At 38.5% G+C, this 11899-nt stretch overlaps 1 pseudogene; it reads left to right on the top strand.

Annotated features, from left to right (window-relative positions):
- Positions 1–8289: 8289 nt before the first annotated feature.
- LOC149813556 (non-specific phospholipase C4 pseudogene) lies at positions 8290–9917 on the top strand (annotated as a pseudogene).
- The last annotated feature ends 1982 nt before the right edge of the window (positions 9918–11899 follow it).

The following is an 11899-nucleotide window of genomic DNA, read 5'->3' as shown; positions in this document are numbered from 1 at the left end:
TCTCATACCATAATGCATTGCTCATTGCAACAAATAATTGTTCTTGCCCCCCCCAGGATGTTATCAAAAGGGCGTGGGGCAATCCAGTGAGTGGTTGTCCCATGTATTGCGCAACATCTAATTTGGTAGTTGTTCATCAAACTCTTGTATATGCTTGTAAAAACCTTCTTACTATTTATCTATGGTGGCACGATGTTCAACTATATCTTTGTTTAAATCAAACTGAGCATGCATCAAATTATCAAAATATAATTAGTAACATTTTTTATAAATTAATCTATTTATCAAACTATAGTTATACAATATACTTACATAAACTGCCTCACACAATACCATATTTTTATCCTCTGAGACTTTTATCTGCGACTTGTGAGTAATGTAGGCCCACTCTCTAACGATGCACAAAAGCCTCCTAGAGAATATGGATGCGTCCTCACCCATGGCTCATTGAGTCTCAGACTTGATAGTTACTAAAGCCTTTCGTTGCTTGATTTATTTCTACTGGGTCATATATTTGTTCTTTCCGTGTTTGCAGTGAGAAGATTTTGTAATTACTAATTTATTATAATAAATAAATATTAATAAGAGTGATAGTAATAAAATTTTAATTATATTAAAGAAATACTGAATTCATATTTATCTGAAGTCGTCATGAACGGCTCTAGAGCTGCAATAGCCTATGGTGTATGAGGGGTCTCTTCTTCCTCCCTTAAGTAATATCCACCTGTGATTTGAAGTCAATCCCGTCTAGGTATTCACCTTGGCTGGCGGGTGGTGAACCGATCCATAAAGAGGGAAAATATACATGTTCTCATCGTGAAGGATTATATGTCGACATCTATTAATTTTATGCGAACAATATTATATCAGACTATAATGTACATAATTAAATCATACATAAATATTCACTATTATACAAGAACAATATTAAATCAAATGAACGACAACAATAAGATCATGAAGTTAAGATAACATACAATTATGAAATATAAACAATGGTTATATACCTTTTTGAACTTATTTTCAAGAGGAAAAAAGAACACAAAAGCACTTACATTACACTTCCTTTGTAACCCTAGATGCTTTATCAACTCTTCAATAGATAAATATTCAATTACACTTATATCAATTTCTGGGTTTAGCTATGAATCCAACCAATTAGGACTTTCTGGCAACATCTGTACGGTAAAATTTTTAAAATAAAACAAAAACAACTACAAATAGATTATGATGATTGACATGTCATCAACTATATCTTTTATTGAACACATTCTACAGTCTTATCTTATATATGGGTCAAGTTGGCCCACACATTAGGTTTAGAATACTCGAATAAATCCAAACAACTGTTGGTCACATCATTGTGGTGTAAGATAGAGGATCTTGGAGTAGATACGACCTTATAAAATTCCAAAAATGAGATGCACTTCAAATATAGCTCGCAATACATGTGATTATGCATTAGTATCATTTTGAGGCAGGGCGTTTAAGGCCCGAAGAAGGTGAAGAGAAGGTACACCTGTTAAATATTACAATTCCTCAGATTTCTACCCATTTTGGAATTACAAAGGTCCCATGATCACATTCCTTGAGTGGCAGGGGCACAACAAAAATAAGAGACATGGATAGTGAGGAATTGTTGGAGCAGCTCCCTGCCTTGCAACAATTACTTTATCATCTCGTTGGTTGTCGGGTACTTTTTACCTTTCATCTTCCATATCTTACTACATCTGTCACAAATGTATAATGCATTCCTATGTAAGATGGGTGCTTCTGCACCACTGAAGCACCCGTGTCAACATGGTGGAGTACAGGTGCAGCACTCGACACAGCTTGTTGTACAGGTCAATAAGCATCAAGTGCGGTCAATCGGCACCCAACCATTGTTTTCCAATTATCAGCACTCTCACACCCAAGGTTTTTGAAATTGCTATGTCGCATTGTTCATACTTTCATTTGCACTGTGTTCTTTCAGTGTCATTCGTTTCTAGACATATGTAGTGGATTCGTAATGGTTTCCAATGCCATCTTTCCAGCCAGAAGGTGTAGCTGTTGGAAATTATGTGATCCAGTATGCCCTATCTCGGGTAAGCAATACTTAATCTCTTCCAGTGTAAAATGTAATTTGGGTAATGCTTGTTTTTTGTTGATATTAAAGTTGTATTGTCTGTATCTTCCTATTTGATGCCCCTCCATAAAATTGATTGAGCGTTATGCTTAAAAATCCACATACTTCTTGAATTTTTCTGATAACCTCAAATAACATTATATCAAGATAGAAATTTTTCTCAAAGAGGAGTGCATTAATAGTGAGAAAGCATGAAGCTATTGTAAAAGTAAAAATGATGTATGCTTGAGATGGTTAAATATTTGGGCAACACTATTTTTGGTCACATAAAGAAGTTGAGAGAGAGAGAGAGAGTGAAAGAGGGGGTACCTGTGTGGCTCACAAAAGTTGGACAGTGTCAGAGGAAGCAAGAAGACACTAGAGTTAGGGCAAAAAGATGAGCAACGAGGAAGAGGCTCGGCAGCAGAAGATCGCAGAGAGAGAGGAGGGAGGCCGATGGTTCGAAGGCATCACTTAGGCCTGAGCAGGGAGGAGGCAAAGAGAGAGAAGTTTTAAAATCCTATTTATAGACTCTATAGCAACAATATTTATGCCGCCGTTATAAAGTATCTATAATGATGACAAAAATATCATTGTTATAGAGTCTACAAGTATAACATATAACTGTGACATGATGTCGCCGTTATAGAGCAAACTCTATAACAATGCCACTGTAATGTCACAATTATGGATCTATAACAGGTATATCGTTAATGACGATATACAAGGTCATCATTATAGAGTAAAGCCTTATAACAATGACATTTATATATCATTGTTATTGATCTTTAACAATGAGATTATCAGTCATTAAATATTATCGTTAAAGTGTTTTAACGATAATATTTAATGCTAAATAATGTCATCGTTAAAGACATCTTTAACGACGATATATAAAGGCATTGTTATAGATATGTTTTTAATGACAACATGTGTGCATGGGCAAGGCATTCATGACGATATCCATTTCGCCGTTATTGATAAACAATAATGGCAAGATTCATGGCCGTAGTAGAGTAATAACGACACAATTTTATATTGCTGCTAGCACTTAGCAAGTAGCTGGCACAAAAAACACATCATTATTGCTTGATCAATAGCAGTGACCACTGATCTTGTAGTTGTTTCCAAATAACTTTTCAGGACAAGTATAAAAGAACAAATTGAAGTCACAAGTATCACTAAGATTTTTACAATCTCATGGCCAGTTTTGCCATATTTTGACAGGCCATCAAATTCTTGAAAATATATATTTTTTGTAATCATGCCCATTTCCAATATATTGTGAAAATATTTGTGACTTGATTGTGATATTATTGCAATTTTATAGTCTTTTAATTAAGTTTTTAATATTTTCAGAAACATTTTTATGATTTTTATTATATTTTAACCATAAATATACCAAGATCTTCTAGATACTTTTAGAGAAACACAAACATTATTGACTTTGGGCATGTCTGTGATGACCTATGATTCTTGGATTTTCTCAAGATCTTGTGATTGTAAATCACAACAGCAACACTTTCTCAAGGTTAGTGAAACATGAGAAAAGTACAAGATGTAATTGTGTGAATCTTGTGAAAGTTGGTCAGGAAATTGACCTTGTGACCAACAACCGTAGCTTCTACTTTCTCAGCTGTAATTGTTCGTCCTAGCTGTGACCAAAGCAAACATGCCCTTTATGGCAAGATTTTCCTTAGCCGAGAAAATCCCCATAAGGAGACTTGTCACTATGGCAAATATGACATATTCTTTATTTTTGGATTAAGATCAAGCTAGTTCCCATTCACAGGGAATAAAAAATTCTCAACCAATCTCTTCCACTTATGTCATGGTATATCCCCTTGAAATCATCATTAGGGCACGCGTCTTTACCTTATCACGATGTGATATGCGATATGACATAAGCTTCTCTATGATGGACATCAATTTCCCAAGCTAAAATTCTGCTTTAGTTTCTAAATATTCCTCACCATTCATGGTCAATTTAGTTAATGTCTGAATCTGGCCTTTTGCACCGTTGTTTGCTTGGCCTTATATTACAACAATCATATTTTTGGTGGCTTAATAGACCTTGTTTCAGCCCCATATTAACGGTCTGGTTGTGTTGGCTGATCCAGCTCAATACCAACCTTGTTTCAATCTCATGAAAGGGAAGACTCTTTCTTGGAAAAGGGCACTTGTTCCTAAAACTCCCGCAAGCTCAGCTTTCCCATAAAAGTTAGTTCACATGGAGGGGAAGCGTGAAAGTAATTTCACATGGAGAGAGAAAGATGTATAAAAAAATGATGTTTGGATGTTTCTTTTATACTCGTGATGAGAAAAAGCTACCAACACATCACGTTTTCATGAGAACTGCATGAAAACGAAGGGGAAGGAATAGACAGGGAATCAATGGACGAGAAGTGCATGTGAGAATGAATTTTAAAATCCACTACTCCATGTAAGTCTAAACGCTTCATATATATATATATATATATATATATATATATATATATATATATATATATATATATATATATATATATATATCCAATATCCATAGACTGATAGACTTGCAATGCAAAATCATCATGGTTGGTGGGACCCACACATTATGAAAATGGAGATCAAGTGACATAATTCCTTCCTTAAGGGGTGTTGGCGTAGTGGGGTGGGAGCCTTTGCTGCTAGACGGACAGTCAAGGTTCGATTTCCATGGGCGTCACCCTCTGTGCAAGCCAACGTGTAGCGTAGGTCTGGGGGCAGGGGTGCTAGCCTCGGAGTTTTATAGTGCCGACACGATGACCATAGGTATGGCAGGCTGAGCCAGCATGACCAGGGACGTAATTCCTATATAGTCCTTTTATATAGTTTTCTAGAGATAGGTTTATGGTTGGAAGTCAATTTTTCTATACCATTTTGGAAGTGGTAAGATGTAAACTATATACTAATTATTTTAAAATGCCTTTCAACTTTAACCAAATGCATCAAGCGAGCTTGGGTTAGGGTTTATCCAAGAATATGATGTAACACCTCGATCTGGGACCTGAGGAGTCCGAGTTCAGTTGGTATTATTTTCCAGAGGAAAATAGTTCAAAGTTCACACAAAGAAAAACGTTGCTATTTTTTTTATTCCCATAATCAACTTTTTCTTTACAATATTCACCATTTATAACAAAAGAAAAGTAATTATATCTTTAATCAATGACAAGGAAATGAAATCTACTAAGTACTCTACTGAAGATGAAGAAGTTGCTCACGTCTTGTTTGTGCTAATATACCTGGAACCTACAGTTGTAATTAAACATGGGGGTGAGTCTACAACCCAGTAATGAATAATTATAAGTAAATAAATATTTAAACTTACAACTGTAGTGGGATCTAAGCCCCTAGTCTTAGTTTAGTTTTTGACATACCACACAAGTTTGTATATTTTAATTACCCCATTAACTTTCTCAAACGCTCTCTCACAACAACTATCACTAAGTCGGCTATACTGGTCATAGTCGTCTATGAGCGTAGCAACCTGCGTAGAACACTCTAATTCTATAATGTTAGCCAGACAATGAACTATACACTCTCAGTGGTCCTCGGACCACCAGGCACTGTAGTGAAACCACCACGGGGACCCTACCTATAGCTTGTCAGGAGGTCAGGGTCTCAATCTCGGTATGGTTCATGTTACATCCTAACCATGATGTTTATCAACCATCCGTGGTCCTCTAGAGTCTCAACCTAGTATGAGTGTAACCCTAAGTTATAACTAAGTTCAACACATTGAACCACATTCTCAAAACTCGTACTTTACTCATTCTTGCATGAGTGATGTCGTAAACTTATCACGATGGATCTCACTCTTTAATCTTATGATGACATTATGACTCACACGATCTCTCACTAAGCATGCAATGATGTAGTGTCTCTATATCATTAAATCATCGGTGACCCACTCTTCATGGTGGCTGCACTCTCGCCGTGAACCGGATAGCCCTTGCTACATGCCGTCACTTTCAGAATTTATAGGGTTATGCATGATGATTTCAATATATCTATTCATATACCATGAATAGAATAAATGTGACTCTAATCTAAACATAATCTCATCATAATGCATATTATTAATAATCACACAAACATGCGATAACAAAATAATCTCTTTCTAACATGCATGACATACCATAACTAACATGTATATGAAATCAACTCATAATGTCAAGTATAAAAATTTTATGCATGTCATGGTCTCACTCAAAAATCACCATGCTAATCATATTCATTTACAACATTACAATAACATGCAACATAAAAATATTTATTTACATCTAAAATTGTTCATAAATCCCTTACCTCAAATGTGAATATTGTGCTCTGGTTGTAATCAAGTCTCAAGTTATTCTAACAGTATGATCTATTCATTAGACAAACATGCTCGCATTAATGCACAAAACCTCTTAAGACTTATTAAAATACTCTCTCCAAATTGACTTATAAAACCTTGCTTTTTATGTCACTGATTTGACAAAAACCAATGAACAATAGATTCCACTCTACAATACAAGTCCAACGCACCAAACCTCACTCAATTCTGAGTTCGAGGTGCAAAGTTAAGTTCATTTTACTGAAATAGATCTCGGGTACCCAAAAGGGTATTTTGGTTATTTCAGATTTATTTACAATTCGAGACTATCTCACAACCTGATCCGGATCCAACCTTGTCTGACTGGATCCATATCTATTACTCATTTGGATCCAGAATAGTCTAACTAGATCTAAAATAGTGTAACTGGATTCATACACTCTGACTGGATCCAGAACAGTCTGATTTAGACCCAATTCTGATATGGATCCAGGAGTGATCCAATCAAATTCAAAATAGTCAGTCTGGATTCATATTTGGTTTGGTCCAGATCAAACTGGATCTAAACTAAGAACCGAGACCCAGTCAGACCGAACCAGTTTGATTCAACTTGGGTTGGTCCAAACTAGCTTGGTTCAGACCGGTGCGATCTGAATCAGTTCAAACTAGAACTGGTTCAATCCAAACCGGTTCAACCAACATTATTATTTTTTTTTGTTCTGTCTTGGTCTGAGTGTGACCCAGACCGAATCGATCTTGACTTTTTTTTTAGTTGACTCGGTCTGGGTGTGACCCAGACTAGAGGGTTCGGTCCTGGTCGCACCCATACCGATCTGGTTCGGTCTGGGTCACACCCGGATCGACCCCGTCCTCTCGATAAAACCCAAAAGCGGAAGGGGCAGAGCCCCTTCCATTTTTGACATTTGTAGAGGTCGATCATTGTTGGCCCTCTTTCTCCTTCCTCCTTGTGACAGAGGGACCGACCATCAGCCGGCCCTCTCTCTCTCTCTTCTATTTTTTTTTGCCTCTGTAAATTACCGGCAACCATGGTTGTCGGCCCTCACTCACTGGAAAAGAAAAGGATGAAGAAGAAGGAGAAGAGGAGGAGGGTGCTCACCTTGCCGTCGTCGTCGCCAGTAAGCTCTCCTCTCTCACTCTCTCTGTCGTTCTTTGTCACTCATTTGAGGTGCGATGGTGGGAGCTGCATGAGGGCTATAAAAGCCCTCACGCAGGTTGAGGATAAGCCTCACCCTCCACGGATTGGGGATGAGGATTATCCTCACCCTCTCTCACAAAAACATGGTTTCCCCAAAAGGAAAACCATCATTTTTTTTCTAATGTTTATCCCCTCTGGCGAGATCGTCGGATGGAGTTACATATGCTGTGTACTTGGCTCTCACAATGCATGTTATTGTGTGTCAAGGAACCAACCTTAAAAGCCAACCCCCTTCATCAGTTTCTAGCAGAACAGACAAAATAAGACTGAAAACATGTTTACCGAAATTGGCCCTCCCTTTTCCATAAAGACCATTGTTGTCCTGTTCCAGAAAAACAGGTCCATCAACCACATGCTCGGATAGTCAGATGGATGAAGTCACTGAATTGAGAGATCAACGGGGTCACAGACCAAGAATCAAACCCACTTTCCTTAACCCAGCCCGACTCGGATAGGGTCTATTTCAGTAATCGGTCTGTGTACATCGACCCAGACCCCGACTGCTCCTTCTAGGTCATTCGCGAGCAGATCTTCAGCAACTCCACCGATGTCTTGGTTGACTTGCCCCCAATGAACAGGTTCGCCGAACAAGACGAGTCTGTACAGAAGGGCATGCCCTAGACGGTGATGAATGGGTTCCTCCCCAAAAATGTTCTGGTCTATAAGACCCTCGTCTCAGAAGTTGTTGTCTTCGACTGGTGGTTTGCATCCATACCTGCATCGATGCAGCCGAACCAGTTGTAAGTGCACTCAGCAATGTCACACGGTGCAACGAGAAATGAGACCAAGAAGTTGGTTGAGGGCTATCCACAATGAACCATCTTTGAATCACTGAACCAAGCTAGGTTTGACTTTGGGATCTACTACCAGTACCCCCTTCAACCCTTCTCTATAGAAACCTTAGGAAATTGAAGTACATACCAAAGTTTCACCAATATGATTTGAGTTTCAAGAAGCATTGTAAAGAGGAGAAGCTACCAAACTATGTGGTGGTTGAGCAGAGATATTTGATTTGAAAATGTTGCCCGAAAATGGTGACCAACCTTCTCATGATGTAGTAGAGGGGCAGAAGTTCGTGAAGGAAGTGCACCAGGCAATTCGAGCAAGCCCCCAGTGGAAAGAAATCCTTTTAGTTATCACCTATGATGAGCATGGTGGGTTATATGTGTTAGAAAAGTTTTAAAATATAAAATCTTGGTGATTTTGGTTACTACCAAAAAGTGCTTTGAAAAAGTTTAGTCTCATATCTAAGAGAGAAAAGTTTTTCAAGTGGTTTAAATAGAGAGTTTGTTATCTATTCTTTACCTTGGTAAGCCTTGAGTCTTTAGGTGGATTGCGGGCGTTGTTGCGCATCGTGCAGCAACGGACACGCCGTTGGTGTGCACGCGTGTGTGCGCAAGGGCGCTTGAGGCACAATGTGGCGTTTTGATGGCGCACTTTGCACTTCGCATGCTCGCAGCAGTGTGAGGTGCAAATGTCCATTTTTCTTTTCGATTTTGGGATATCTGGCCGTTTGAAAGGTTTTAATAGCATTTATATTGAGTTTATGGTGCTTTGTGGTTGTTGGACGATTTTGAAGGCCTTTGATTGACAGTCAAAAGTGGGTGACCGTTCAAGGACCTTTTCATCCTATTTTCAAACTGTCAGGATTATGGCCATTAATCTCATTTATCTCAAAACGTTTTAGGCCTTTCTAACAAGTCTATAAATCTCTTCTTTTTTCGTCTTTTGGATTATCAGAATTTCTGACTCTCCAGTTTTCTCCTTTCTTTCTTCCCGGTTTGGCTTGCAGAGTTCATGGGTGAGAGAGGTCATCTGTTCTTGCGAAGTAGTGACTCTCTTGAGGTTCAAGTCTAGTTGTATCTTGAGAACTCAGTCGTAACAAAACCCTTTTCGCATCTTCGGAATTCCCGAAGTGGGGCGATTGAAGTTCTAAAGATAGCGATCTTAAGAACGTGCATCTAGGCTTGAGATCTCTTTTCCTAAATCCTTTTTATCACAAGGTTGGAATAACACTATGAACATGTTTCCACACCTGTTCGCGGCGTGCCGAGCCCAGATGATATCGTTGGGCCGGAGCCATTCAATTTTCAGTTCAACCGACTTGGAGTTCACGTTCCTACGATCATGACTTGCCGTGGATCGAAAAGGGAACTGGTAGGTTCATGATTTCAACTTTTCTGGTAGCTAGGATTGTCAAGCAAATTGTTGTGCTAGGCAAACCAGGTTGGTGTAACCACCCATACGAGTCATAGCTGGGTCACCCATATTCTATAATTGTATACCTATGTGTATTTTGTCCCTGGATAGTACTCAATCTTTGGTATGCCTAGTATATTAATTAGTTCCTAGCTTACTTTGATTTTGGGTGTCTCATGATAGAGCAATATATGGGCTGGCAGGCCAGCCGTAGCTTGTGATGTGAAAAACTTGTATCTTTTCCTATTTAGTCACAATTTAAGGCGTTTGGGCCATATAAACGTGCCCAAGTTCATGAATTCCATCATATTCACAGAAAGAGTTCATGAATGATTCTGTTTCACACGATATCCAAATGAAGCCTGATGTCAAGGAGAGAGGAAATCATGTCCTTTGTATGTTTGTTTTCCCACTTAGTAAGGTGCGTTTGAGACCATGTAAATATGCCCAAGTTCATGAATTCAGTTATATTCACAAAAATCGTTCATGAGCGTGATTGTGTTTCATACGTTGTCCAAATGAGATCAGCCTAATTAGGGGTATCAACGGGTCGGGTTTACCCAGACCCGACCCATACCAAACCCTATAGGGTCCGGGTATGGTGACAAATAAGAAGACCCTACTAATACACGGGTCTGGACCTGAAGATCCGATTAATACATGAAGCTGAGTATGGTTTGTGAAATTTTATACCAGACCCGGGCCTGACCCGAGTTCCGATTAAGACCTGTAATTTTTCAATTTAAAAATGATAAAAAAATATTATTTTACCGAGTATGGCCAGGATCTGGTTCATGTAGTTCTTATTGGGTCCAGGTATTGTTTCTCTTATGGTGAGTCCGATTAAACCCAGGTCCAGACCCGATACCATACCGAAAAATCAGGGCCAGGTCTGGTTTCACCTGGGTCCGAACCAAATCCGACCCGTTGACACCCCTAAGCCTAGTATGAAGAAGGAAAAGGAAACCATGGGCTGTTCGTATGCTTCTAACTAATTTTTGTTTCAACTTTTACTGTAAAACCAAAAAAGTTTGTTTGAACTACTTTTTTTGGCATTTTCTCGCTTTTTTCTTTCTTGACCCCCTTACTGAAAAAAAATACAAGTTGAAACCTTAGCTTCTTAGGCTTTCCGATCATTCTTAACTTTGGAGTGGCTTACAAGCTATAAGAGCTTCACTGGTTAGCAAATTCAAAGTTTTTTTTTCAAGATCAATAGAAACTGAACTTCTTCTGTTTGGCCCCGTGGACACAAAGGTAAGAAGTAGGGATGGCAGTAGACCGGGATGAAACGGGCCCGCCCTGCCTTACTCTGTTTGGATCGGGGATGGAGGACATGAAATGGGATGGAGGCATGGATGAAAGTTAAAATCAAAACCCGTGCAGGGATAAAGGCGGGGATGGACTTATGCTTTCTTCTATCACGCCCCGTCCCCGATTCTTCTTTAGAGATGGCAGTGGACCCAAAGGAAATGGGGCTCCGCCCCGCCTCAGCCCATTTGAACCGGGGATGGAGGACATAAAACGGGGATAAAGGTTAAAATCAAAACCCCTGCAAGGATGGAGGGTAGGATTTTTGAGACATGAGGGGGTGGAGACCTTAGCCAACCCTAGTAAGAAGATGCTCTCATTATTCTTCTAAAAAATAACGAAAGAGAACTAGTTTATATTTATGAAGGTAATAAACTATGAAAGTCTATGATTTATTTTGATAAGAAAATATATATGTTACGTTCTTTCTCAGAAGCTTGGCTATTAAGAAAAAAGGGGTATTTTCAAACAAGCACCTAAAGTTTGGGCATTAATAAAAAAGAGACTTAAGTTTTGAATTTTTTTAAAAATGGACCTAACAAACATAGTGGTTAATTAAAAAGGCGTAGGAGTTTACTACAGTCAAGTTTGCTGTTAAATGTAATGTGAAATTATGATTTTACCCACAACATCATGCTTTTAAAATTTTACCTTAAAAAGAATGAAGATGTCTTTAAAGGTTAACTAGTAAATTAACTCTCTTAAACAATAAAATATTTTAGGTGCCTTT

Source organism: Nuphar pumila, chromosome 16, assembly GCF_984573655.1.
Source record: "Nuphar pumila chromosome 16, dmNupPumi1.hap1.1, whole genome shotgun sequence".
Taxonomy (NCBI): domain Eukaryota; kingdom Viridiplantae; phylum Streptophyta; class Magnoliopsida; order Nymphaeales; family Nymphaeaceae; genus Nuphar; species Nuphar pumila.
This window is presented reverse-complemented; position numbering and strand designations above follow the sequence as displayed.